Genomic DNA, 24,385 nt, shown 5'->3' with positions numbered 1-24,385 from the left:
GAACTTAGAACTACTTAAACCTAACTAACCTAAGGACATCACACACACCCATGCCCGAGGCAGGATTCAAACCTGCGACCGCAGCGGTCGCGCGGTTCCAGACTGTAGCGCCTAGAACCGCTCGGCCACACCGGTCGGCCATTTTGAGTCTCAGAGTTAAAATGTTTCAAGCTGATTGCTCAAGTAAGTTGTAATCGGATTTGTGTCGCACTTACCAAGCAGAATTATCAACCATCTTTACGTTCCTATTTACACTTATAATCCTTGAAGCTACAAACTGATTCCCTCTTCTAGGTTAACTGAATCGAAAACTTCAAGCCTGTTCGTAACCATGATATCTAATATGCTACTCTTGTGATTTTGTTCAAAGTAATTTTCGAATAAGGCGTTTAGAACAATTTCACACGATTTCCACAAAATTCATGTTTCAAAGGAAAACCAGTGCATAAGGTCTACGGTGTGTTTGGACTTTGAGTAAAACTGTAAACCTACTGTCCTTTATTTAAATTTATCCTGTCCGCCTCCGTAGCACAACGGTAACGTTAGCACCAACCACAGAGGGGGCCCGGGTTCGATTCCCTGAAGGGGACTGAGTGTTGTGTGTCCTTCCTCATCATTCACACGCAAGTCGCCGAAGTGGCGTCAACAAAAAAGACTTGCAATACGGCGGCCGAACCCCGAAGGGGGTATCCCGGCCAATAAATGCTATACAATCATTTCATTTCCACTTAAATTTAAACTGCAATTTCATAAGTGATAACGACCCCAGCTTCGTGCTCTGAAATATTGCCCTCTATTTTAAACCTGAACCACATGTAAGTAAATGCAATCCGACAGAGATGATTAAAATTTCGGAGTGACAAGGACTTCTGCAAAACGCGACGGAAGAATGTGGGTTAGCCAGAACCAAGCAAGATAAAACTTATATTATTATCGCCACTGTAGAGCTCGTCCATCTACTGGCTGTGAATGCTGGTAAACTGCATCATGTAGATGCAATCTGTGGAAAACAAATGCTATTTGTCGTCCACACTGCCTAGTAATCTGGTTCAAATGGCTCTGAGCGCTATGGGACTTACCATCTATGGTCATCAGTCCCCTAGAACTTAGAACTACTTAAACCTAACTAACCTAAGGACATCACAAACACCCATGCCCGAGGCAGGATTCGAACCTGCGACCGTAGCAGTCCCGCGGTTCCGGACTGTAGCGCCAGAACCGCTAGACCACCGCGGCCGGCTTTCCAACCGATTTCTCATACTCAAACAGCAATTGACCGGCGTTGCCTGGTGAACGTTGTTGTGATGTCCCGTGTAAGGAGGAGAAATGCGTACCATCGCGTTTCCGACTTTGATAAAGGTTGGACTGTAGCGTATCGCGATTGCGGTTTATCGTATCGCGACGCTGCTGCTCGCGTTGGTCGAGATCCAATGACTGTTAGTAGACTATGGAATCGGTGGGTTCAGGAGCGTAATCCGGAACGCCGTGCTGGATCCCAACGGCCTCGTATCACTAGCAGTCGAGATGACAGGCATCTTATCCGCATGGCTGTAACGGCTCGTGCAGCCACGTCTCGATCCCTGAGTCAACAGATGGGGACGTTTGCAAGACAATAACCATCTGCACGAACAGTTCGACAACGTTTGCAGCAGCATGGACTATCAGCTCGGAGACCATGGCTGCGGTTACCCTTGACGCTGTATCACAGACAGGAGCATCTGAGATGGTGTACTCAACGACGAAACTGGGTGCACGAATGGCAAAACGTCATTATTTCGGATGAATCCAGGTTTTGTTTACAGCACCATGATGGTCGCATCCGTGTTTGGCGACATCGCGGTGAACGCACATTGGAAGCGTGTACGCCGGCCGGAGTGGCCGAGCGGTTGTAGGCGCTTCAGTCAGGAACCGCTCGACCGCAACGGTCGCAGGTTCGAATCCTGCCTCGGGCATGGATGTGTGTGATGTCCGTAGGTGATTTAGGTTTAAGTAGTTCTAAGTTCTAGGGGACTGATGATCTCAGAAGTTAAGTCCCATAGTACTCAGAGCCATTTTTGAAGTGTGTATTCGTCATCACTGGCGTATCACCCTGCGTGATGGGACTTATGACCTAAGATGTTGAGTCCCATAGTGCTCAGAGCCATTTGAACCATTTTTTTTCGGTTTGAAACTTTCCTCATGTCAGCACGTTGTAGGTGTCGCCACCGGCGCCAACTTTGTGTGAATGATCTGAAAAGCTAATCATTTGCATATCACAGCATCTTCTTCCTGTCGGTTAAATTTCGCGTCTGTAGCGCGTCATCTTCGTGGTGTAGCAATTTTAATGGCTAGTAGTGTACAATGTCTGAGCTCCTCTACAAATATCCATTTTCCTTGGCAACAGTAATAGTTCAATTTTTTCCTAATAAGTGGAAAATGTGATGGGGGCCCATAAACTAGCATAGTTTCACTAGTCAACACTTCTGATTATTACAGTAGAAAAGACTAATTCAAAAAACTGATCATTCAGATCACTTGGAGTAGTTCATAATTTACTTTGCAAGACAATAAAATACAACAATGGGCTTAATTAACTTCAAAAAAGTACCATTGATGACAGAAATCAAATCCACACTATTTTTAAAATGAGCTTAACTTGTTTTCGTTTTTATCACCTGAAAAGCTGGTATTCTAGACAATAATATTTACACAATCTTGTACTGTAATCCTAAAAAACTATATTTTGTAATAGACTAAGAAAGCCTTAGCAAAAACCTATCCAACTTCACTTCTGTGGTTTTAACTTTAATATTTACTCCTCCTTTTATATTAGACAAAAAAACACTTTTAAACACTTGAATGCCAGAATTGTTCATTTAAATCAGGATACACGGTTTACACTTAGGTGAGGTCCCTGCATTGGTTCGTGATCAGGATAGAAAGTATGGTTCCGGACACTGATTTATAATGTTGTGATTATTATTAGAAAACACACAAATTAACTGGTCCATGCTCATATACATTACTGAATGCATGAAGTCAGTGATGCAGTGGCGAAGACTGGTGGCAGGTGACATGGTGGCAAACTGTACTCGTGGCTCTTGATGTTCGAATGCTCTACAAATCTCTTCTAGGCGTCGGATTTTCAACATGTTAGAGTCATTCCTTTATACCGAGAATACTAAATAATAGCCGAATCCACATCCGAGGCAAATCCTTTATCACGCAGCTTCCAGTTGCCTCTCTTACAAGGGAACCTCCCCATCGCACCCCTCTCAGATTTAGTTATAAGTTGGCACAGAGGATAGGCCTTGAAAAACTGAACACAGATCAATCGAGAAAACAGAAAGAAGTTGTGTGGAACTATGAAAAAAATAAGCAAAATATACAAACTGAGTAGTCCATGTGCAAGATAGGCAACATCAAGGATAATGTCAGCTCAGGAGCGCCGTGGTCACGTGGTTAGCGTGAGCAGCTGCCTTGATTCAAGTCTTCCCTCGAGTGAGGAGTTTACTTCCTTCATTTTCGCAAAGTTATGATCTGTCCGTTCGTTCATTGACGTCTCTGTTCACTGTAATAAGTTTAGTGTGTGTTTGCGACCGCACCGCAAAACCGTGCGATTAGTAGACGCAAGGACATGCCTCTCCAATGGGAACCGAAAACATTTGATCGCAAGGTCATAGGTCAACCGATTCCTCCACAGGAAAACACGTCTGATATATTCTATATGACACTGGTGACGGCATGTGCGTCACATGACAGGAATATGTTGACGACCCGCCTAACTTGTACACTTGGCGAATGGGTAAAAAGATTCTTCTACCTTGCCCGATTTAGGTTTTCTTGTGGATGTGATAATCACTCCCAAAAAAGTGATGAAAACGTATGAGTTTGTCACAAAAACTGCAACAAATGAATGCAACCGTTTCACAGTCGCACAGTTTTCCCTGTGCTCTGTCAAAACATATGCTTTTAACGTTTTAAAATTTTTCCGTGTGTAGACCGTCAAATCCTGTATATGTCCAAGTAAATCTGAACATGTCCTGGAGTTTTGGAGAGCGAAGTTGATTATTTGTGAGTGCCTGCACTTTGATAATTGACACACGATCACGTAAACAATACTGCTCTGTGCAGCTTCGCAAAATCATAGAATCTTTTCACAAAGTATTTCACTTGCCGAAAACCAAACACATCTAAAGGTTGCACATCTGGAGGAATGGTAATCACGTCTACTCCCACACTAAAATTGTACAATGCCTGATGCTTCTGTCCTGTATTGCTGTCAAGGAGTAAGGCAAAATCTTTGTCCGCTTAAGGAGCAATCACACGTTCATTAAAATCTTTCACTAGTCTTGTCTCCATTTTTCCTGACGCACTGCAATTCACAATGACATTCGGCGTCTGCGCAAGTACCCTATTCACCTGTTGCTGAACTTGGGGTCCAAATACAACATTTTTTTCCTGCAAACATAAATAAAATGTAGGTAAAAGAAATTCTGCTATGTTCAGAGCATATTATATGTTATAACTATGTGAAGTGGCATGCAGCTGGTCTACAGTACATTCCGTGTCGCCTTCTCCAACTAACGATAACGTGCAGGCCGATTTCATTTCATAGTTAAAACCGGACTGATCTGTGTTGATAATATATGCGTCTTCATACTGTTGGAATCTGACGTTAGTTTCTGTAACAAACGTCTTGGAACACTCTAAAAGTTTTACCAGTTTATTCGCGTAGTTCTTGCTTACATATTTCGTAATCTTCCTACTCGTCATTTTGTATTTTCTTTTGAACGTGACAAGCCAATGAGATGAAGCCTTGAAGTCCAGGCCGATTTGTTTAGCGTAATGCAATCCCCAAATCTGTAGGTCTGTATCATGCACTGCACTTAATTCATTGCCGGCCGCGGTGGTCTAGCGGTTCTAGGCGCTCAGTCCGAAGCCGCGCGACTGCTACGGTCGCAGGTTTGAATCCTGCCTCGGGCATGGATGTGCGTGATGTCCTTAGGTTAGTTAGGTTTAAGTAGTTCTAAGTTCTAGGGGACTGATGACCATAGATGTTAAGTCCCGTAGTGCTCAGAGCCATTTGAACTTAATTCATTTCTGGCTTTAATAAATTGTCCTTATACATGGTTTTCCTCTCGTCCAAAGTAGCGAACAGTCAACTGCCAGCCAGGGAGCCTCGTTAGCAGGAATACTCTCTCTTCCGTGCGCTGTAGTCGACTGACGTCGTGTGTTTCGATGTTTGTTTAGGTGTAGCGTCCCCATACTACGGCGCAGTTACCTTGCATCGGACGGACGGACGGACAGATAATAACTGTCTGAAAATAAAAAAAATAAACTTTTCACTCGATGGAAGACTTGAACCAAGGACTTCCCGTTCCGTAACTGTTCACGCTAATCGCGGGACCATGGCGATCCTGAGCTGATATTATCCTTGATGTTGCCTATCGTGCGCATGGACTACTCAGTTTGTATATTTTGCTTATCTTTTTCATAGTTCCACACAACTTCTTCCTGTTTCATCGATTGATCTGTGTTCAGTTTTTCAAGGCCTATCCACTGTGTCAACGTATAACTAAATCTGAGGGTGGTGCGATGGGGAGGTTCTCTTGTTAGCACCGTCGAACTGTACCGTGCAACGGCTAGCCACAGACTGCCTACTGTTCACACAAAGGAGCCGCTCAATTGGACCACCAAAACCACCTTTTACATCGCGCCATTCCACTTCCGTTGCGGGGGAACTTAGCTACAGCTTTTATGTGTTACAAATACAAGTGCCCTAAGCATGAACCAGCTTTCAATAAACATTTTCTTTTTGTGAACATACACATATTATAATAATTTATCATTTTAACATATAAAACTCCAATTTTCTTGTCACATATAAAGGAGTTTAAATAAATCATAATACACGCATCATAATTACAGATACACTGTTACATAACACAAACCTACTTCTAATCGGTATAAGTGTTACAGTCTGTTATACTGAAAAACACTCAATATGTCGCAAAGTGTCTTCTGAAATTTACCCAGAGCCAGGTTTTTCCATCTCTCAAATCCGTCATTACTAGTGTTGTGCAACACCGCAATAAATGGTAGGATTATCAGTAGTATCGGTAGCAATAGTAGGGAAAGAAACTGACATTTCTTCTTCCATGTCCGGATGCACCAATTATATCTTCCCTTCCCAGTAATTAGCAACGTAGATTGCTTTGTCATTGACTTTCAAAATATCATCTTTAGTGCATGTTACAGACATATCTGGGCAGATCAGTAGGTGGTCCAAGTCCTGTATTGCTCCGCATTCACACCTGTCGCCATAACTGTAACCCCATTTAAATAGGTTTGATTTGCACCCAGTTACTCCAGTGCGCAGCCGGTTTAATGACCTCCAAGTTGTAAAAGGTAGTTGAAATCCTGCAGATCCCTCCTCAAGTAGTTCCATTGTGGAGTGTGGCACCATTTCTTCCCAGAGAGATAGCCGCCTTGCGGCGGGCTTGGTGGCGAGCTCTTCAGTAGTTTCAATGAAACTCCTGCGGGATTTCAGCCGGACACGTTGTTTTCGGTGCATATGCATCGGGTGACGAGGATCATTCTTTTGTTTTGATCTTTCGATCTCGGCGGCTACTTGTCTGCGGATAGTGGGTGGTGCTATGCCTATGATGGGGTAAATGATGTCTGTGGGAGTTGGTTTGAGGCATCCTGTGGCAATACGTACAGTTTCGTTTACGACGACGTCAACTTGCTTAGTGTGAGCAGAATTCCTCCAAACTGGCGCCGCATATTCCGCTGCTGAGATACTCAGCACCAGACCCGTGGTGCGCAAAACATGTGGTTGAGAAACTGACATGAATGTGTCAGAGGGGAACTGGGGGCCGACAACTTCTCTTCGCGTTTTGTTTGTTTGTTTGTTTTGCACATAATTTGAACCTCACGTCGTGCAGTGTTAGTCCATCGTGTATTTTATATCCTTACAAAATGTAAGCTGCATTTTATAAGTACAAATCATTAGATGCTCGCGTAACTTCTGCGGTTTTATGCAACCAAACAATTACATTTTAAGCAAGTACGATTTACATCCACAAACACGAAAAAATCTATATAGTTATTGTTGTTATTTAGCACACAATAACGTTAGCCATGATCAAAGGCAATAGTTTGGCGATATACACTGAAGCGCCAAAGAAACTGGTATAGGCATGCGTATACCAGTACATGCGTGTACATGGGTACGGGGAATGGTTGTGGGCTACGTCTACAAAAGAATCGGGAAAGGACAAAATGGATATTTGGCATTTTCTCCTGGATGGACACGCGAAGCTGCAATAGCATAAGAAATATAGGCAAGACTTCGCTAATTATCTGCAGCGGACATTTACCGACCCGCAGACCAGATGGGGTGTAACGGGTGAGAGATGAGATAGAATAAGTAAGCGGAGACACACATCGATCACACTTAACGGAACCTTAGTTATTTTCGAGAAGACGACCCGGTCTTAAGCCAACGTCTGGAGAACGGGTCGATAGATTGCTCTCTTGCTCTATCGACCGTCGGGTGGTGAACAAGTGTCGCCCCCGACTTGAATTTTATTTTATTGCTGGACGAGAATATTTCTTTTGTATTTGTACTATCAGCGATGTCGTCAATAAAAAAAAATGTCGGTAGAGCACTTGCCCGCGAAAAGCAAAGGTCCCGAGATCGAGTTCGAGTCGCGGTCCGGCATACAGTTTTAATCTGCCACGAAGTTTCATATAAGGATACACTTCGCTGCAGAGTGAAAATTTCATTCTGAATCTTCACATCTTCATTGTGTAACTGGGATTTTTCCGCGGCAGCTCTGAAAGGAGGCAGATCGACGTTTTCGCTGCAACTCCGATTGTGGTTATCTGAAACATGAAATTAACGTATAACACTGATCCTTGCAGATGTAATTTTAGTTCATCCTAGAGATTTAAAAAAAAATGGTGAAATTATAGATATTTGAAAAAGTGGCCATTTTTGGTCCCCTCTTTTTTAACAGAAAAAAACTACATATCAACATAAAAAATATCGATTCCGAGAAACCGAAGATTATTCAGTTTGCTTCAAGGAGACCAAAAATCATTAAAATCGGATGAAAATTGTAGCGTGGGCGACGATAACCATGCCGAAAAACAGGATTTTGAGAAAGACGCGTTTAATGTTTGGAAAGTATTTATCATATAAAAGAAATGGAAAAAGCTTGAAACTTACGGTGTATAATAGATGAATGGTCCATAATAACTATCACCCTGGGTAATGGATGGCCGCTTTCTGCTACTTTGGCCTGATAAGCTCTCGTTTTCGTTCTCGAAGCCGTTCTCGTACCTGAGCGCATAGCCGCTGGCATCTCTATTCTTCATAGAATCTGCGTATTTCATTGCCAATTATGATTTGAAGGACATTTGCCATGTGCATTAAACGTAAAAAAACACCGAACAAAACGTGTTTTCACTTTACGCCGAACAATAAGAACACTCGCCTCTGAATGACGCTAACTCAGCCAGGAAACAGCTGACTGAGTGTCTAGCAGGCAGCCAACGTGAGAAAAATGAAAGTCTACTATGTTTTCGAGACAATGGTAAAAATTTGCACCATTGTAATCAGCCCTAAACATCTCACGGACACATCGAACGGAGGGTGGAACCGGTTGTCTAACGCCGAAGCGTGCCGTGCGCGCTCGGCTTCAAACGCTTACAGTGTCGTTATTTTATGGAGCACGCACTTAATATTTTTGGTAATATTTCTCCGATGTATACACATTCGAATTCCGTTATAAAAAATACCAGTTTTTTTTCTACCGTCACCCTGTCTTTCCCCCTTAACTCAGCAAAGGTACTGGGGAAGTGGTCTACACTTACTTACGGTAGTTTACCGTGGCTTACGGTAGTTATACAGCGCTACTCATTACGAATTTAGCCTGAATATTTTGCCTCGTTTTTGTAAACAGGAATGAACTGTAGTAAATTCATTGCATACAGTCTTACAGTGATTGGTTTTTATAGGGAGTATCTTTCACCACGAAAACAAAGATGTCCACATTCCTTTACAAGTTGAAAAGCGACTGCTGCAGATGGAACTATACCATGTCGGGACTCGCTGCACACCGGACCATTTGGGAGCCGCCTGGCCGCTGCAACCAGTAAACAAATCAGAGTAATTGTAAATTCCATTAGAGGCTGGGCGCGTTTTAATTGCTGCCCTCGGCAATGACGCACTTTATTTACGACCTCCGGGCGGCGATAAAGCAATCAGCGCCCAGGGCATCTTTTTTAGTGCTACGCGTGTAAATCTGCCAACGTTGCGCGGAAGCCAGCTGCTAGCGCACTCCTGTCATTCACCGCGTTATTTGTGGTCTTTCGCGGCCTTCTAATAGCGTTAATGCGCGGCTGTAGCCTGACTGTCTCAGACGTGATGTACGAGTGACACAGCGTCCCATTTTCGGCAGCAATTACGAGATTGTTTTTTAGGTAATTCCAAAGTCCAATAGACCACAATGGAAGCGCTCAAACTACTCTATCCCGTGACGGAAATCTATGTCTCTAAGTTCTTTGGTGATTCATATGGACGGGTTAAGTATGCTATGGTAGTGTGAATAATCACGACTTAGCGAACATTGGTAACTAGTGCCCGGATTTTAATAACCTACGTGTCTCTTGATAACTGTGGAGCCATTGCAACGCACAGGTACATCCTTAACTTTGACTTTCGGTAGAACTGAGAAAACGTTGTGACAAAGCTGGAGTGGTCGACTCTATTCTACTTTATCTACACTCATAATTTATAAGTTAAAGCATATATAAATTTTTCTAATATTCTTATTCGAATATTAATGGTAAGATCACGAAAGTTCAAAATGGTTCAAACCTAAGGACAGCACACAACACCCAGTCATCACGAGGCAGAGAAAATCCCTGACCTCGCCGGGAATCAAACCCGGGAACCCGGGCGTGGGAAGCGAGAACGCTATCGCACGACCACGAGCTGCGGACTTCAAATTCTTAGTTTAACCTGTTAATCGGAGTTTGCTGCGGTTGCTGCTCGTTTTTCCAGTGAAAGTGTGTTGTCATACTAACTTATCTGATGGTGTTTCTAGGCAACTTCTTGTCACCTGAAGCTTATTTTACGAGCATTTGGCCGGGCCTCGAAAGGGTGAGCGTACTGGTGGCACGATATTACTCGACAGCATTTGGGATTCGCCACTGCCATTACCCTGTATGAAACAGCTTCTGTTTAAGTTAAGTTTTTTCTTCTCTAGTTCGAGAGCGAGCCTAAATCTTTTCAGAGGTTGCGTATTTTTGTCTTTTGTCCTGGAGCCCTTTTGTGTCGTGCCCCTTCTGTATCAAGTCAGCAGGCTCTTACGTCGCCTAAATTTGTCATCTCTCTCAAAGACCCTGTTAAATTTTGATTTGTAATTTAAAACCATTCTGTCAGATTGGGCGTTTAAGTTTGTTTAAACTTTTCACAGCTGTTACTAAATTTGTGCTAGTCGTTGTTACATTTGGTCTTCAAAAACTTTGCTTTAAATTTTTCAGCACTGCCTTAAACCATGGGTATGTAATTTAAAATCATTGTGTCAGCCTAATTGCATTTGGCCATTTCTAAAAGATTATTTCATTGCGTTTTACTATTATTGTCTCTTTTAAATGAGAAAATTGTGTAATAAATTTGAATCACTTGGCAACTTATGAATGATGTCATAACCTAGGGGAAAGCTCTTCCATGAAATCCTGTTAACTGGCTCGCTCGAGCACAGAATCCCGTCACATACGTTTTCATATAGTGAACCAGTGTGTGCGCGCAGCACCGATTGCAGATACTTCCACAGGTAGGTGCCGAAACGTGACAACTTCGGCTTAAAGCGTTCCAAAATAGCCGGCTGATGTGGCCGAGCTGTTCTAGGCGCTTCAGTCTGGAACCGCGTGAGCACTACGGTCGCAGGTTCGAATCGTGTCTCGGGCATGGATGTGTGTGATGTCTTTAGGTTAGTTAGGTTTAAGTAGTTCTAAGTTCTAGGGGACGATGTTAAGATTCAAAGTGCTCAGAGTTATTTAACCATTTGGTTCCAAAATGCTAAGGCACACACTTGGTTTGACTAGCCATCAACTCTAAAGTGTATTACAGATTCACTAAAGTCAGGAACTCGTCACACCACCAAATGACGATTACTATGGTAATCGAAACCGGTCATACGGGGTGTTAAAATAGTCTCTCCGCAGTGCCTTATGACTGTTAGCAGCGTGTGCCGTATGCCGCAGTGAATAAACTGAAATGAAACTCAGTGAAATACTTATTAATTTATTGAATATTCACTTTTACTTACAAATTTTCACATTAAATATTGAAAGTGTCCCCCCTGTTGTTGAATACACAATTCGATTCGTCTAATCATGTTTCCAAACACAAGCTGTAAAATTTCTTGTGTGACAGAAGCATTGAAATTGGATATTGCAGTTTTCAATTCATCGATGGATTCTGGACGGTTTTTATAGACAGTTGCTTTCGCTGCAGCCCAGAAGGAAAAGTCAGGTGGTGTTAGGTCAGGCGATCGTGGAGGCCAAAATACCTGTGAAATTATGCGATCACCTAAAACATCACAAGCCGTGACATTGAAACGCTATCTGTATGCGCGGTTGCACCATCTTTTTGAAAATAACCGTTCAGTATTTCACTTAACACCAGTTTTCCTGTGAATGGGTACAAAATATCACTGCAGTATCGTTGTGCGTTTATTGTTTCGTTGAAAAATATCGGATCCACAATCCGACGACTAAAAATTTCAATCCATACTCCTGTTTTCACAGAACGAAGTGGTTCCTCATGAATACATAATGGATTTGCAGTACTCCACATGTGGTGTCACCGCCAGACACCACACTTGCTAGGTGGTAGCTTTTAAATCGGCCGCGGTCCGCTAGTATACGACGGACCCGCGTGTCGCCACTGTCAGTGATTGCAGACCGACCGCCACCACACGGCAGGTCTAGAGACAGATCCTAGCACTCGCCCCAGTTGTAGAGCCGACTTGCTTGCGAAGCTACATTGACAAATACGCTCTCATTTGCCGAGACGATAGTTAGCATAGCCTTCAGCTACGTCATTTGCTACGACCTAGCAAGGCGCCATAGCATTTGATAATTAATATTGTGACGCCTGTACAGTAACAAGAGCGAAGTTCTAAGATTGTGGATTAAAGTTAAGTATTCTACCAGTTACTCTTGTTTTGCTAGTCTTATTTCTCTGACCTGTTCCAGACCTCACGCCAGCCTGCGTGAGCTTAATCGCGTGCCTTTCGGCTTCCTCCAAACTCCGTGAATTGGCTCCTGCCAATTCAAAACACCACATATGAGAATTTTGCGAAGTTCATGTACCCGGATAAATGAAACCACGCCTCATCAGTGAAAAACGTTTCATTAAGAATATCCCTTCCCTTTTGTTGAACTAAATGTTTGAACCATTGACAATAATGCAGCTCTTGCCATGATCAGAATTTTTCAGTTCTTACACGACTGTCACTTTGTATGGGAAAAGTTCTAATTCTTTCCTTACAGCTGTGTGGGCCGTTCCGACACTAACATCGATTTCCTGGGCGAGTTTTTTTCTGACTTTTTCGGACTCATGGACATTTTACCAGAAATATCTAGTAGTTTATCGTCAGACAAAACGCTAAGACGACCACTTCTCGGTGCATCTGTCACTGAACCAGTACTTTGGAATTTTTTAATCAAATCTCGCACAGTATCGCGATGGGGGAGTGTTGTCTCCGGGAAAACTGAATTAAATGTTTGACGAACTGAAACTGTGTATTTACCGCCAGTTTGACTAAAAAGGAACATACTTCAATGGTTAGCATTTTAACAGTGACAATGTAAGTAGGCTGTTGATGTTTTCTTATTGGCAACGTTACATACCGTTGTGTATGAAAATCGCTGGCTGTGCTGTGTGTAGTCTGTAAAACGTCAAATGACTCTGCTGTGGGTTTGCTCTATTGTGGCCCATTACCTGTCAGCAAGTCAAGAGTCAGCACTGTCTTTCTGTTGGAAGGACAACACTTCTCCTTCAAGAGTGCATGGAAATCCAATACTTCTGTGTGCAATTTCTTTTACTAATGAGACTTTGTGAAAAAAAAAACTGTAATTACTATTATGATGAATGATCAGGACTATCTTTATGGACTGTGAGAAAATTTTAGCTTTTGACCAACATTGTATCAATAAGTGTGTGCATTAGGTTTCTTTGTTATTGTAATTACGATTATGAAAAATTTTAACAAATATGTATTGCCCAGTGCCCAAAACAATTTGCAAAATTTTTTGTGGGGAGCATGGGGGCTATGTAAGTAGGCTGTTTATGTTTTCTTATTGGCAACGTTACATAGCGTTCTGTATGAAAATCGCTGGCTGTGCTGTGTGTAGTCTGTGGCCAGTTTGCATTGTTGTCAGCCATTGTAGTGTTGGGCAGCTGGATGTGAACAGCGCGTAGCGTTGCGCAGTTGGAGGTGAGCCGCCAGCAGTGGTGGATGTGGGAAATGAGATGGCGGATTTTTGAGTACAGAATGGATATTATGAACTGCTATGTATATTATGCTTTTTCAACACTATTAAGGTAAATACATTGTTTGTTCTCTATTAAAATCTTTCATTTGCTAACTATGCCTATCAGTAGTTAGTGCCTTCCGTAGTTTGAATCTTTTATTTAGCTGGCAGTAGTGGCGCTCGCTGTATTGCAGTAGTTCGAGTAACGGAGATTTTTGGTGAGGTAAGTGATTTGTGAAAGGTATAGATTAATGTTAGTCAGGGCCATTCTTTTGCAGGGATTTTTGAAAGTTAGATTGCGTTGCGCTAAAAATATTGTGTGTCAGTTCAAGCACAGTCGTGTATAATTGTTCTAAGAGGACGTTTCAACAAAAACGAAACAAACGAACGAAGGAACTAAACTTAAACGTTCACGTCAACACGTAACGACACACACCAACGATACTACTGACGCTGGCTGAGATAAAGGAAACAGTGGACTGTTGGGAGAGTCCACTTGAAGGGAAGTAACCCAGGCAGGCGAACTATCATACGGCACGCGCGGCTAACAATCATACGGCACTGCGGAGAGACTTTTTGAACACCCCGTAGACGACCAATAATTCGCTTTGAAAGCACTCAGTTCATTCATCTCTGAGATACTAATCACTCTATCAGGACGTATTGATAGCTAAGATCTGAAGATGACTCAGATTTGCAAGTCTTTAATCCATCCTGACCCAGACATACAGAGACTTTGCCCAACGGCTATGCGGTTCGCGCAGGCTCATCACGCGCTGGGAAAAAGGTCATGTTCACGCGTCCGCAAAATCCCCGTGGGCAGACCTGAGCTGCGCGGAACCTTTTAAATGTTAATTCTAGCAGCCGCATGTCAAGCTGGGTCGCGGCAGTGCGAGTAGCCGTGTCACCGCGACACTGCTGTTTCACCACCAGCCACAAGTGCAGCGCAATAGTACCACCATCTTGCCTGTGCAGGTGTTCCCTGCGTCTTAGACTTTTCAATCCTTTCTATAAACGCGCAAGCAAAAGCTCAGATGTGATTGATCTCGAGTCCATTTCATTTTGCATAGAAATCAAGAGGCAAAATATTCACTTAGGTGACAAACGTTATGGACTATCGAAATGGAGACGTACACCTGGCGGTAGTGGAGCGTCCGTAACGTGTAAAAGGACAGTGCATTAGCACAGCTGTCATTTGTACTCGGGTGATTCATGTGGAAAGGTTTCCGACATGCTTACGGCCACAAGACGGGAATTAAAAGACTTTGAACGTGAAATGGCAGCTGGAGCTAAGCGCATGCAACATCCCATTTCGAAAACCGTTAGGGAATTCAATATTCTGAGATCCACAGCGTGTCGAGAGTGCCGAGAATATAAAATGACAGACATTACCTCTCACCACGGACAAGGCAGTGGCCGACGGCATTCACTTAACGACCGAGAGCAGCGGCGTTAACGTAAAGTTTTCAGTGCTAACAGACAAGCAGCACTGCTTGAAATGGCCGCAGTAATCAATGTGGGACGTACGACGAAAGTATTCGTTAAGGGGCTCCGGAACGCCCTATACTTGCAATGTTAAAATAACGCTTATAAATTACATCTTTCCTCACAAAGTATTTGAGGTAGGAAGTTGAACTTTTTACAGATTATTTATTGGAATATGGGCTACAACTTAACACAGGGATTTTACAAAATTTTAGTTCAGTTATTAAAGATGAATGTTTTTCAATTGTAATGAAAATTCACAACATTTTTTTGCAATTTTTTATTTGTATATTCAAAAATATACAGTTTTTTGGAAAAAGGCTGTGTTAAATTATGCAGAAGGTACTGTGTAACATTTTCTGAAAGTTTGAAACAAATATGTTTGGAAGATCCTTAGAAAACATGTAATTAGTATGAGAAAATAAAAGTTTTGGGAATCGAGCGACAAAGATTGGATTAACTTTTTAGTGCATTCCAGGTTCATAGGATGGATTATCTTCATCCTCTGCAAACTCCTCCTCCAGCTTCCTCTTGTTCCTCCTCCTGTTTACTCTTGCTTGTATTTCTAGACTCTTTACAGCCCTGTCTGCAGCCCGAAGGCGTTCCTTGTCTAAAGCAAGCATCGCTCGTACCATGTTAGAACCTATCTTCATTCCCATATTTCTAAATACCTTGCACCTTACAATGTTGCCATCATTGAAAGTCGCAACAGCATCATACACACCAAAGTGAAGTGTTTCTATTCCAACAAATACAGTCTTGGGGATTCTCGACCATATAACACTATTTACACTTTCATTGGGGTTTTGAGTTTTTCCGTGAATACACTTTTTCAACAGTTCAGGTGCTGCTAAGTCTCTGAAAATAGGTTTTATCACCTCCATTATTGCATGAGGCAGACTATGCTTATGAGTGTACACTTCACCAGTTAGCAATCCTTTGTTATATTTACACCAACTGTCTTCTTCTTTGGGACACAAGCTATGTTGGGGATTTTCATCGGTTGAAGAAGTATGAAAAAAAAGAGCCGAAACAGCCTTCTTCATTTCGTCGACACTTTGTGTATTTTGCCTAATAACCATTCCATAATAGTTCTGTATTTTGTAAATTACACTGTCAGTTAACCTTCCCTTCCCATCCAACCCTTTACCATCACGGATATTTTCGAGATAACGACAGAGTAAATAAACATGAAACAATCGACAATCACACCAGCGATATATATTGAACCATCACAGGTTAGCCACAACACATACTTCATCTCACATCACTAAAAGGTACCTGATGAACACGGACGTTAATAATAACACCATTTGACAGCAGTTTAACAGCGCCACAGTGGGTCACGCCCATGTAGAACACATTTCAAAAAAAAATAGTTGTAGTCTTCGGAATTGAATAAATTATATATCTATTAAAAGGTAATAGTCTGCAGATTCAGAAAACGCAAAAAAGTAAAAATTGAACTTTTCGTGATTTTTTAGCCATTCCGGAGCCCCTTAAGACAGTGCGGCGAATTGGCGTTAATAGGCTATGGCAGCAGACGACCGTCGCGAGTGCCTTTGTTAACAGCGCGACATCACCTGTAGCGCCATTCCTGGGCTCGTTACCACGTCTGTCGGACTCCAGACTACTGGAAAACCGCGGCCTGGTCAGATGAGTCCCGATTTCATTAGGTAAGAGATGACGGTAGGGTTCGAGTAATGGCGCAGACACCACGAAGCCATCGACGCAGCTTGTCAACATTGTGAAAGCTGCAAGTGTCTCCATCTACATCTACTACATCTACATCCATACTCCGCAAGCCACCTGACGGTGTGTGGCGGAGGGTACCTTCAGTACCTCTATCGGTTCTCCCTTCTATTCCAGTCTCGTATTGTTCGTGGAAAGAAGGATTGTCGGTATGCCTCTGTGTGGGCTCTAATCTCTCTGACTTTATCCTCATGGTCTCTTCGCGAGATATACGTAGGAGGGAGCAATATACTGCTTGACTCTTCGGTGAAGGTATGTTCTCGAAACTTTGACAAAAGCCCGTATCGAGCTACTGAGCGTCTCTCCTGCACAGTCTTCCACTGGAGTTTATCTATCACCTCCGCGACGCTTTCGCGATTACTAAATGATCCTGTAACGAAGCGCGCTGCTCTCCGTTGGATCTTCTCTATGTCTTGTATCAACCCTATCTGGTACGGATCCCACACTGCTGAGCAGTATTCAAACAGTGGGCGAACAAGCGTACTGTACCCTACTTCCTTTGTTTTCGGATTGCATTTCCTTAGGATTCTTCCAATGAATCTCAGTCTGGCATCTGCTTTACCGACGATCAACATTATATGATCATTCCATTTTAAATCACTCCTAATGCGTACTCCCAGATAATTTATGGTATTAACTGCTTCCAGTTGCTGACCTGCTATTTTGTAGCTAAATGATAAAGGATCTATCTTTCTGTGTATTCGCAGCACATTACACTTGTCTACATTGAGATTCAATTGCCATTCCCTGCACCATGCGTCAATTCGCTGCAGATCCTCCTGCATTTCAGTACAATTTTCCATTGTTACAACCTCTCGATACACCACAGCATCATCTGCAAAAAGCCTTAGTGAACTTCCGATGTCATCCACCAGGTCATTTATGTATATTGTGAATAGCAACGGTCCTACGACACTCCCCTGCGGCACACCTGAAATTACTCTTACTTCGGAAGACTTCTCTCCATTGAGAATAACATGCTGCGTCCTGTTATCTAGGAACTCCTCAATCCAATCACACAATTGGTCTGATAGTCCATATGCCCTTACTTTGTTCATTAAACGACTGTGGGGAACTGTATCGAACGCCTTGCGGAAGTCAAGAAACACGGCATCTACCTGTGAACCCGTGTCTACGGCCCTCTTGAGTCTCGTGGACGAATAGCGCGAGCTGGGTTTCACACGACCGTCTTTTTCGAAACCCATGCTGATTCCTACAGAGTAGATTTCTAGTCTCCAGAAAAGTCATTATACTCGAACATAATACCTGTTCCAAAATTCTACAACTGATCGACGTTAGAGATATAGGTCTATAGTTCTGCACATCTGTTCGACGTCCCTTCTTGAAAACGGGGATGACCTGTGACCATTATGGTGTGAGCTGTGTTTACATAGAATGGGCTGGGTCGGTCACTGGAAACGGTTATGCTGAGCTAGATGGAGAACATATGTTCTCAAACAACGATGGAATTTTTATGGGTGACAATGTGCCATGTCAGCGGGCCATAATTGCCTGCGATTAGTTTCAAGAACATTCTGGACTATTCAGCAGAATGATTTGACACCCAGATGGACCGAATGAACCCAATCGAACATTTATGGGACGTAATCCAGATGTCAGTTCGTGCACAAAGTTGTGCACCGGCAACTCTTTCGCAGTTATTGGTGGCTATAGAGGCAGCATGGCTCAGCACTTCTGCAGGGGACTTCCAACGGATTATTGAGTCCATGGCTCGTCGAGTAGATGCGCTACGCCTGGAAAAAGTAAGTACGATACGGTAGTAGGGGGTATCCAATGACTTGTTTCACTCAAGGTAATCTCGCATGACTGAATATTAAACTTCTTCAAACAATTAGTTTGGTAGAGAGTTGTGTGTACATTGCTGTGGCTGTTATCTGATAAAGGTAGTATTCGTAGACCAACGCTTAGTTGTCTGTTGTGGTCCTAAAGTGCGCATCATTTATGTTGGCGGCCGAGTTTAGGTTCGTTCTGCGCATCTGACGTCACAAAACACAGTCATCCAATGAACAGAGAACGACGTTGCCACATCTCGACTGCAGTGCAGAGCATGGACGAGTGTCTTCAGTTTTAGAAACGTTCAGTCATAAATAAAGTAATAGAACAAAAGCAATGTCTTGATAGCAGACATTCTTTTATAGAAAGTTTGGGAAAAGCATTCTTTATACCAATTGCTGCATATTCTATTAATTAATTAAACCAAACAAGCAATAAGACTCCTAATTCAGGCGATAGCAAGGAAAGGTGTTTGTATCACTCTCACGAACCGCTTTTTCGCAAATGAAATGTGGACAAGATACCTAAATTTCATATAAAATTTACTGTATAACCATATCTCATTTAATTTAAGTACAACATAGGTGTCGTATGTAATATTGAGAAATATTCCGTCTTTCGCGACTGTAATAAAAGTATTATTTACACCAGACGCGTTTGGCTTTATTTTAAAGCACTCCCATCAAGGAAAGATATGGCACATACACAATGGTACTCATGTTCTCTTTCTTGTTTTTGTTCCACAGTCGCAGTTCTACCAATGGTACTGAAATTTATTCCCCTTCTGCAACTGTAATAAGGGACTTATTTTGACCAGACGCGTTTATCTCTTTTGAAGCATCTTCAGTGAACAGTATTTTGTCTCATCCATTGCCAAGTCACCTTTCATAGTTTTGTGCTGCGGTAACACAATATTCAACGTTTGTGTTGGCAGATCAGTGTTTTAGCAAATAAATTATGTTTGTGTGTGCCACACACAAAAATTATATTTGACATAGCTCAGAGCACTTCACTGATAGACGGTATATTCAGGTCCTAATGTTTTTGTAAGTCCACAGTTTTGTTTAATGTATTTTGTCTACTTCCTTTTGATTGATTGAAGTGCTTTAAAATAAAGCCAAACGTGCTCAGTGTAAATAAAACTTTTTTTACAGTCGCGAAAGACGGAATATTTCTCAATATTACATACGACACCTATGTGGTACTTAAATGAGCTATTGTTATACAGTAAATTTTATATGAAATTTAGGTATCTTGTCCACATTTCATTCTCAACATTGTGGCAACTAAAATCGACCATACGGAAAGTATACTCTATGGACTTTTACCTCTGCTAACTCTTCAAAATTTTGTGCAATGGTTTACTGTATTTAATGCTGCATAATAACTGCGTTGAACATCGAAACAAAATTAAGTCATTTATGGGGGGAAGGTATCAGTCAAGAAGATGTGTAAAAATATAATTTTTGGGCTAAATAGTTTTTGTGGAATCAATTGATAAGAGTGTCAAAGCAGTCGGAACATGATGTGTCTGCACAGGCGAGCAGTGCAGTGACAAAATCGCGCACAGCGCGGAATGCGGGGAGCACGTGCCGGCCGCGGTGGTCTAGCGGTTCTGGCGCTGCAGTCCGGAACCGCGGGACTGCTACGGTCGCAGGTTCGAATCCTGCCTCGGGCATGGGTGTGTGTGATGTCCTTAGGTTAGTTAGGTTTAAGTAGTTCTAAGTTCTAGGGGACGTATGACCTTAGATGTTGAGTCCCATAGTGCTTAGAGCCATTTGAACCATTTGCGGGGAGCACGTCTTTGTAGCAGTGAAAGGGTTAATGCGGCCGTGGTGGCTTTACTTCATGAACTGCACGCTCCCCCCTACACGTAAGCTTGCGAACTATGCTATACTATGGCGCTGCTTCTATTGGCGCGTGCGTCGTGTGCAACTGGCAACGCAGCAATCTCCCGCGTCTGGGCGGGCATGCGCGAGCCGCCAAGATAAAAGAATTGAACTATAGTTAGGTCTAAGAGTTGTTTTACTATCTTGACTCTGAGCACTATGGGACTTGACATCTGAGGTCATCAGTCTCCTAGAATTTAGAACTACTTAAATCTAACTAACCTAAGGACATCATACACGTATGCCCGAGGCAGGACTCTAACCTGCCACCGTAGCAGTCGCGCGGTTTCAGACTGAAGCGCCTAGAACCGCTCGGCCACCGCAGCCGACACTATCTTGTGTTTTACTGCTGTATTTGTCTCAGGTATTATTGCTGGTTAAAGCAGAGGGTCAAACACTCAAAATTGTTAATGTTCGTAACGTTTATGTCTAACGTAAGGTGTGATGTTTATGTCTGACAAAGAACAGTTACATGAAGTTGTGTGCTGATTACGTCTCTGATTACGTGTATCTGTATGTTCACCTGCCCCTGTTTTAAATGATCTGTCTGCTACCAAGAAACCGATACCAGCGAACCCAAACTAATTAAAACCTGTGAGCGACAATGACAAATTAGTGGTAAGTACATTCAAATATACTCGATCTTACTAAGGCCCTGTTAATCTGAATAAGTACAAAACTGGTCCCTGTGCGAAAATCCATGAACTGTGTGAAATAAATTTCTTATCATGTATTTGTGTTGCCTTGGATAACGCGTTGCTCTGCTCTCAGCACTACTAAACTAACTACAGTTGCAAAAGCCAAAATGCAAGGTGTTTGACTGAGACAGCTTCAGAATTTTTTAAATAAAACGACTTGAAATTGTGAGGCTGAACATGAATGAGGAGAAGGACTGTAATATCTTACTTGAAAATTTTACTGTATTGGGAAACTGACTTGCAATTGTTAAGCCACATCATAAAAAATTACATTTACGCAAACAAATGATCTTTACAAAAAAAAATACAATAAAAATTTGTGGCTACGTACAAAGCTGGTCTCATTCAAATTCGTTCAACAGCAAAAGGGCATAAATACATGAATATTGATTAACTTATTCTAGATCGCTGTAACAGTATGTAGAAAGAATCTTCACCAAAACTTCATAACAATATCTGTGGCATTTTCTTAATTAATTTTACTTCATATCTTATTTCTTCCATACGTCATTAATACACAACACTGAAATTAATACACAGGGTATTTAATACTAAGCGACTGCCCACTCTGTGTCGTCGCAACAGACACCGCCAGCTTCTGGCGCACTACGCCTGCTACTCCTGAGCAGCCACTGCCCACTGCTGCGCGACCTAACACAAGCTCTTTGTTACATATACAGGGTTATTACAAATGATTGAAGCGATTTCACAGCTCTACAATAACTTTATTATTTGAGATATTTTCACAATGCTTTACACACACATACAAAAACTCAAAAAGTTTTTTTAGGCATTCACAAATGTTCGATATGTGCCCCTTTAGTGATTCGGCAGACATCAAGCCGATAATCAAGTTCCTCCCACACTCGGCGCAGCATGTCCCCATCAATGAGTTAGAAAGCATCGTTGATGCGAGCTCGCAGTTCTGGCACGTTTCTTGGTAGAAGAGGTTTAAACGCTGAATCTTTCACATAACATCACTGAAAACAAGTTTCGCACTGAACGCATCCTCTTCGATGAGCTGTTGCAACCACGCCGAAAATTTAAAAACGTTTGACTTTGTCATCGGGTGTCAGGGCTTGCAGCAATTGTAAACGTTAAGGCTTCTGCTTTAGCCTTTTCCGTAAGATTTTCCAAGCCGTCGGCTGTGGTACGTTTAGCTCCCTGCTTGCTTTATTCGTCGACTTCCGCGGGCTACGCGTGAAACTTGCCAGCACGCGTTCAAACGTTTCTTCGCTCACTGCAGGCCGACCCGTTGATTTCCCCTTACAGAGGCATCCAGAAGCTTTAAACTGCGCATACCATCGCCGAATGGAGTTAGCAGTTGGTGGATCTTTGTTGAACTTCGTCCTGAAGTGTCGTTGCACTGTTATGACTGACTGATATGCGTGCATTTCAAGCACGACGTACGCTTTCTCGGCTCCTGTCGACATTTTGTCTCACTGCGCTCTCGAGCGCTCTGGCGGCAGAAACCTGAAGTGCCGCTTCAGCCGAACAAAACTTTATGAGTTTTTCTACGCATCTATAGTGTGTCGTGACCATATGTCAATGCATGGAGCTACAGTGAATTTATGAAATCGCGTCAATCATTTGTAATAGCCCTGTACTCTGCCCCAGTGATAGCTGATTCGCAGCGTTCTTTCACACGTACGTCTTTGTAATCGATGTATCGCTTTTTCTCTTAGATAATAGGTTAAAATTTACAATTGTCACTATAGACACGTCAAAAAAGTTTTGCATCACCCCGGTTCCCAGAACATAGACGTTGACTGTGGATATTGTATCACAAAGTCCCTTAGACTGTTCAGAGATGGTACTAAACCCATCCAAAGATGTAAACAACCATGCATGAGCAGCGCCTATTGGACGGAGGGGCCCGACGGCCAATCAGTTCCAGTCATTCCACCAGGAAGGAGGTACACTAATCGTGTCGTCTGTAGTTCAATCATGCCTACACGATCAACCCCGTGGTTCGATCGCGTCCGCATTGTTACTTTGTGCCAGGAAGGGCTCTCAACAAAGGAAGCGTCCAGGCGTCTCGGAGTGAACCAAAGCGATGTTGTTCGGACATGGGGAAGATACAGAGAAAGATAGGAACTGTCTATGACATCCTCGCTCAGGCCGCCCAAGGGTTACTACAGCAGTGGATGAGCGCTACCTACGGATTATGGCTCGGAGGAACCCTGACAGCAACGTCACCATGTTGAATAAAGGTTTTCTTGCAGCCACAGGACGTCGTGTTACGACTCAAACCGTGCGCAATAGGCTGCATGATGCGCAACTTCTCTCCCAACGTCCATGGCGTGCAACCACGACACTATGCAGCGCGTTACAGATGGGCCCAACAACATGTCTAGTGGACCGCTCAGGATTGGCATCATGTTCTCTTCACCGATAGTGTCGCATATGCCTTCAAACAGACAATCGTCAGAGACGTGCTTGGAGGCAACACGGTCAGGCTGAACGCCTTAGACAGACTGTCCAGCAAGGTGGAGGTTCCCTACTGTTTTGGGGTGGCATTATGTGGGGCCGATGCACGCCGCTGGTGGTCATGGTAGGCGCCGTAACGGTTGTACGATACGTGAATGCCATCCTCCGACAGATAGTACAACCATATCGGCAGTATATTGGAGAGGCACTCGCCTTCATGGACGACAATTTGCGCCCCCGTTGTGCACATGTTGTGAATGACTTCCTTCAGGATAACGACATCTGGACCAACAGTGCCTTGACGAACTTGTGGATAGTACGCCACGAGGAATACAGGCATGCATCAATGCAAGAGACGTGCTATTGGGTATTAGAGGTGCTGGTGTGTACAGCAGTCTGGACCACCACCTCTGAAGCTCTCGCTGTATGGCGGTACAACATGCAATGCGTGTTTTTCATGAGCAATAAAAAGAGCGGAAATGATGCTAATGTTGATCTCTATTCCAATTTTCTGTACAGGTTCAGCAACTCTCGGAACTGAGGTGATGCAAAACTTTTTTTTGATGCTTGTATGGACTTATTTCATGTTGCTAGCCAGTTGCGTATGTTACAACAAATGATGGATTTTATTTATTCAATGAAAGACATTTTGTTGTACTGATTGTGTGGAACAATGTTTAAGGATCTTTATCGGCTACAGAAATATCAGAAATATTTCGTTTTATTCGAAGCGTATTCGTACTCTGTTGTCATAAGTACTTTGATGTCAAATAAAATAACTGTCCTGTTGTGCCCCAC

Source organism: Schistocerca cancellata, chromosome 7 (assembly GCF_023864275.1).
Source record: "Schistocerca cancellata isolate TAMUIC-IGC-003103 chromosome 7, iqSchCanc2.1, whole genome shotgun sequence".
Taxonomy (NCBI): domain Eukaryota; kingdom Metazoa; phylum Arthropoda; class Insecta; order Orthoptera; family Acrididae; genus Schistocerca; species Schistocerca cancellata.
Note: the sequence above shows the minus strand (reverse complement) of the source record.